We start from the raw sequence: 6,355 nt of genomic DNA, 5'->3' as shown, positions 1-6,355 counted from the left end.
GAATGGCCAGACTACGTCTCACCTATTTTGGTCATGTTGTAAGAAGGGACCATTCCCTGGAGAAGGATGTCATGCTTGGTAGGGTGGAGGGTCGACAAAAGAGGGGGAGGCCTTCAGCGAGATGGATTGATACAGTGGCTGCGATGATGGGCTCGAGTATAGTAGGGATTGTGGGGCTGGTGCGGGATCGGGCAGTGTTTCATTCTGCTGTGCATAGGGTCGCTATGAGTCAGAAACGACTCGACGGCTCTTAACAACAACAACAACAGCCACTCAAAATGAGGTCCAGCCAAGTTTACACACAACTTAACTACCACACCCCTTCTTTGTTTACCTTTTAATTGAACTAGCATTGTTTAGGAGTCCCTGGGTGGCACAAATAGTTAAACACTTGACTACTAGCTAAAAGGTTTGTGGTTCAAACCCATCCCAAGGCTCCTTGGAAGACAAACCTAGCAATCTGCTTCCAAAAGACTACAGCCTTGAAAACCCTATGGAACAGTTGTACTCTGCAAGCATGGAGTTACTATGAGTTGGAATCAACTCCTTGTCAACTAACAACAACAATAAGCACTGTTCATTTTATGATGACAATAAGTTTTTTCTGATCATTACTTACATGCTCATTGTGAGAACTTTACCAAATAAAATATAAGAATCACACCATACAGAGGTAATCACTTTAGTTTTTTTCCTACTCATATTTGCAAATACAGATATATATGGCATAATAGTCTATTCATCACCTGTCTGTCAGTTTGTCATAGTATGGTGGCATCTGTGTTGCTATGATGCTGGAAGCTATGTCACTGGTATTTCAAATACAAACAGGATCATACGTGGTGGACAGATTTCAGCAAAGCTTGTAGACTAAGACAGACTAGGAAAAAAGGCTTGGCAATTTACTTCAGAAAATTAGCCAGAGAAAACCTTATGGACCACAAAATTGTCTGACTTGCTTGCTTTGGCCATGCCATCAGGAGAGATTGATCACTAGAGGATGACATCATGCTTGGTGAGGTAGAGGGCTAAGCACGGTGTGGGAGAACCTTGATGAAATGGGTTGGCACAATTGCCCAAATGATGGACTCGAACATGCTGGTGCTTGTGAGAATGATGCAGGACTGAGCCATGTTTCATTCTGTTGTACATAAAGTCACTATGACTTGGAGTCAGCTTGGTAGCAGCTAACAACAATAACTCCATATACTCTGTTGGGAGTGCATTCAGCTGCAAAGCACAGGAGCTTAAACAAATAGGAGTTCATTTTCTTTACATACATAGCTGGAATTCCAGTGGTTGCTGGCCTTGGTTCACCAGCGTAACAATGTCAGATCTAGCACCTCTGTAATTCTCTTGGCATCTCCTTTTAGAAGGAGTTCTCATGCCTCCTTCTAGCATGAAGAATAGGATTGTCATGATTGGCTTTGGATCAATCATAATTATCTACTAGTAGTGGGCATGTGGTCCCCTTGAACAAAAGCAAGGAAGGAGGGAATTAAGAGTGTCTGCTACAGCATGCATACTGTTTTATAATCTGCTCTCTTTTTCTTAATTATGTATTGTAAACATTGTTCCACATTAAGAATACAGACTTGGAGGATATCAAGCTCAACTGGCATAACATACTACACAAAAACATTGTTCTACATCCTACTCTGGTGAGTAGTGACTGGGATCTTAAAAGCTTGCAAGCAGCCTTCTACATGCAATAATGGCTTTCTACTCATCCAGAGAAAAGAAGAATGAAGAAAACCAAAGACACATGGAAACAATTAGTCTAAGGGACTGGTACATCATACAATCCTTAGCCTATATAACTATGAGACCAGAAGAACTAGATGGTGTCCAGCTATCACTGTCAACCACTAAGAGGGGGATCTGTGTAGGACATCTATGTAGGAGATCCTGGATAGAGTGGGAGAACAATGTGGAACAAAACTCAAAATCATTAATAAATAAATAAATATATATATAAATAAGGACCAGGTTTGCTAGTGTGATAGAGCCCAGTGGAATGCCTGAGACTGTGGCCCCTAGCTGCCCTTCAGATCTGGAATTGAACCCACTCCTGTGGTTTCCAGCCAAACAAAAGACAGGCATATGAGCTAGACATTTACATTAGGTAGGTACCCTCCTTGGAGAGCTCAATCATAGAAGAATAGAAGGACTGTGTATGCACAGGGAGACAGCTCAGGGGACAGGAGTGCATGGGAGGGAAGGACACAGGAAAGAAGTGACTGTGGGGAGGAAGTGTGAGGGGAGTTTTGCATTGTGGGAAATTACAGTCAATGTCATGAAACAAAGTGTATGTGAGTTTCTGTGTGAAAAATGAATTTGCTCTGTAAACTTTCACCCAAATCACAATAAAATTAAAAAATATATGTGGAGAGTTAGTCATTTATTTCACAACAATTTATTGAGAACATAGTGTGTTCCAGGAAGCTAGTAGGCACTGAGGATACAATAATGACATAACAGGCAGAGTCCTTGCCTTCATGGAGCTTGGCATCATACAAAAAGTCATAAAAAAAGAAATTCACCAATAAATGTGAAATTACAACTATAAAACGTGATGCAAAGGGGAGGTACATGGTGTTGTGAGAGCAAGTGGAAGGGGAGTTGATTCAATCAGGAGGTCACCATTTTAATAGTGGTACACCATTCCCATGCAGAGCTGTAGCATAATTATTTAGTTAATCTAAAATAATCTGGGCTTTTAGATTCTTTCCACATTTTAATGGTCATAAACAGTAGCACAATAAACACCCTTCTATACCTGTGGGTGCAAATGGTTAATACACTCAGTTACTAATGGGAAGGTTGGAGGTTCAAGTCCACCCAAAGGTGCCTCGGAAGGAAGGCCAGGAAATTTACTCGCAAAATATCAGCTATTAAAATTCTTATGGAGTACACTTCTACTCTGACACACCTGGGGTGGCCATGAGTAGGAATTGACTTGATAGCAATTTGTACATACATACATAGAAGCACAACTACTTGATTACTTCCTTAGAACAAATTGCTAGATGTGGACTTGCTGGGTCAAGGGGTAGCCCACATGTTAAGGCACTTAATACGCATTGCCATCTTACCCTTCCAAAGGGCTGTGTCATTTCTAATCCCACCAGCAATATTAGAAAGAGCCCCATTCCTCCTTACTCTGTCAACACCACCAAAACTGCTGCTCCCCAAACATACACACTACTGCCAATGTTATGAGTGAAACCTGGTTTCTTGTTTTAATTTGCATTCCTTTGGTTATTGTTTCTTTTATGGGGTCACAGATGTTACCTATGCCTGAGCTTCTTTTCTTGTCTGATTTGTATCTTTCTCTCTGTCATGCTCAAAATAAGAAGAAACAGTGTGAATATCCATTAATAATTGGAATGTTGAATGTACAAAGTATGAATCTAGGAAAATTGGAAGTTGTCAAAAATGAAATGGAATACATAAAGATCAATATCCTAGGCATTAGTGAGCTGAAATGGACTGGTACTGGCCTTTTTGAATCAGATAATCATATGGTCTACTATACTGGGAATGACTAATTAAAGAGGACTGGTGTCACATTCATAGTCAAAAAGAACATTTCAAGATCTATCTTGAAGTACAATTCTGTCAGCAATAGGATTATATCCATATGTCTACAAGGAAAACCAGTTAACACTACTGTTATTCAAATTTACGCACCAAACACCAAAGCCAAAGATGAAGACATTGAAGATTTTTGCTAACTTCTGCAGTCTGAAATTGACCAAACATGCAATCAAGATGTACTGATAATTACTGGTGATTGAAATGCAAAAGTTGGAAAAAAAGAAGAAGCTTTGGTTGTTGGAAAACATGGCCTTGGTGATAGAAATGATGCTGGAGATTGCATGATAGAATTTTGCAAGACCAATGACTTGTTCTTTGAAAATGCCTTTTTCCAACAATGGAGAGGGTGACTGTGCACATGGACCAAGTCAGATGGAATTCACAGGAATCAAATCTACTACATTTGTGGAAAGAGTCGATGGAGAAGCTTAGTATCATCAGTCAGAACAAGACCAAGAGCTGACTGTGGAACAGACCATCAATTGCTCATATTCAAGTTCAAGCTGAAGCTGAAGAAAATTAAAACAAGTCCATGAGAGCCAAAATATACCTTGAGTATATCTCATGTGAATTTAGAGTCCATCTGAAGGACAAATTTGATGCATTGAACACCAATTACTAAAGACCAGAAGAGTTGTGGTACGACATCAAGAACATCATACATGAAGAAAAGTTCATTAAAAAGACAGGAAAGGAAGAAGAGACCAAAATGTTTGTCAGAAGAGACTATGAAACTTTCTCTTCAATGGAGATTAGCTAAAGCAAATGGAAGAAATGGTGAAATAAAACTGCCGAATGGAAGACTTCAAAGGGTTGTTCAAGAAGATAAAGTAAAGTATTGTAAGGAGATATGCAAAGACCTGGAATTAGAAAAAAAAAAGGGAAAAACGTGCTCAGCATTTCTCAAGCTGAAAGAACTGAAGAAAAAATTCAAGCCTCCAGTTGAAATAATGAAGGATTCTAGGGGCAAAATACTGAACAATGTAGAAAGCATCAAAAGAAGAGGGAAGGAATACACAGAGTCACTGTACCAAAAAGAATTGGTCGATTTTCAACTATTTCACGAAGTGGCGTATGATCAAGAACCAGTGGTAGTGGAAGAAGAAGTCTAAGCTACACTGAAGGCACTGGCAAAAAACAAGGCTCCAGGAATTGACAGAATACCCATTGAGATGTTTCAGCAAACAGATGCAGCACTGGAGGCACTCAAGCATTTATGCCAAGAAATTTGGAAGATAGCTACCTGGTCAACTATCTGGAAGAGATCCATATTTATGCCCATTCCAAAGAAAAGTGATCCAATGGAATGTGGAAATTATTGAACAAAAATATCATTAATATCACACAGAAGAAAAATTTTGCTAAAGATAATTCAAAAATGATTGCAGCAGTATATCAATGGTGAACTGCCAGAGATCCAAGCCAGATTCAGAAGAGGACAAGGAACAAGGAATATCATTGCTAACGTCAGACAGCTCTTGGCTGAAAGCAGAGAATATCAGAAAGATGTTTACCTGTGTTTTATTGACTACTCAAAGGCATTCAACTATGTGAACCATAACAAATTAGGGATGACATTGAGAAGAATGGGAATTCCAGAACACTTAATTGTGCTTGGCCAGGAGGCAGTCATTCGAACAGAACAAGAGGATACTGAATGGTTTAAAATCAGGAAAGGTATGAGTCACGGCTGTACTCTTTCATCATACTTATTCAATTTGTATATTGAGCAAATAATCTGAGAAGTTGGATTACATGAAGAAGAAAGCAGCATCAGGATTGAAGGAAGACTCATTAACAACCTGCTGTCTGCAGATGACACAACCTTACTTGCTGAAAGTGAAGATAACTTGAAGTATTTACTGATGAAGATCAAAGACTACAGTCTTACATCTCAACATAAAGAAAACAAATAATAAGCAACATCATGATGAATGGAGAAAAGATTGAAGCTATCAGAAATTTTATTTTACTTGGATCCACAAACAATGCCTCTGGAAGCAGCAGTCAAGAAATCAAATGTCATATTAAACTGGGCAAATCTGCTGCAAAAGACCTCTTTATTTATTCATTTATTTTCTTTTTTTTTTCCGGGCCCTGATTACCATCCCCAACCATAAAAAACTTAGATCAATCAGCCACGAGACACCAGAGGGGCAGCATTCACATAAAGGGAAAGCTGGACAGACAGGGAGGTGGTAGTCACAGGGACAGGAGGGGAGGAGAGTTGTTTTTACAAAAGACCTCTTTAAATAGTTAAGAAGCAAAGATGTCACTTTGATGACTAAGATATGCCTAACCCAAGCCATGGTATTTTCAATCATTGCATATGCATGTGAAAGCTGGACAACAAATATGGAAGACCACAGAAGAATTGATGGATTTGAATTGTGGTGTTGGCAAACAATACTGAAAATACCATGGACTGTGTGTAGAACAAACAAATTGGTCTTGGAAGAAGTACAGCTGGAATGCTCCTTAAAGTGAGAATGACCAGACTTTGTTTTATGTCCTTTGGTCATTTTGTCAGAAAGGACTGGTCCATGGAGAAGGATATAATGGTTGGTAAACTAGTTGTTGTTGTTGTTGTTACGTGTCGTCAAGAAGGCTCCGACTCACAGTGACCCTATGTGCAACAGAATAAAACACTGCCCAGTCCTATGCCAGCCTCACAGTCCTTGCTATAGCTGAGCCCATCATTGCAGTCACTGTGACAATCCATCTCATTGAGGGCCTTCCTCAGAAATCCAACCTG

Source organism: Orycteropus afer, unplaced genomic scaffold, assembly GCF_000298275.1.
Source record: "Orycteropus afer afer isolate SDZICR_OR568_19922 unplaced genomic scaffold, OryAfe1.0 scaffold00145, whole genome shotgun sequence".
Taxonomy (NCBI): domain Eukaryota; kingdom Metazoa; phylum Chordata; class Mammalia; order Tubulidentata; family Orycteropodidae; genus Orycteropus; species Orycteropus afer.
The sequence above is the reverse complement of the archived record's forward strand: the minus strand, read 5'-3'. Positions refer to the sequence as shown.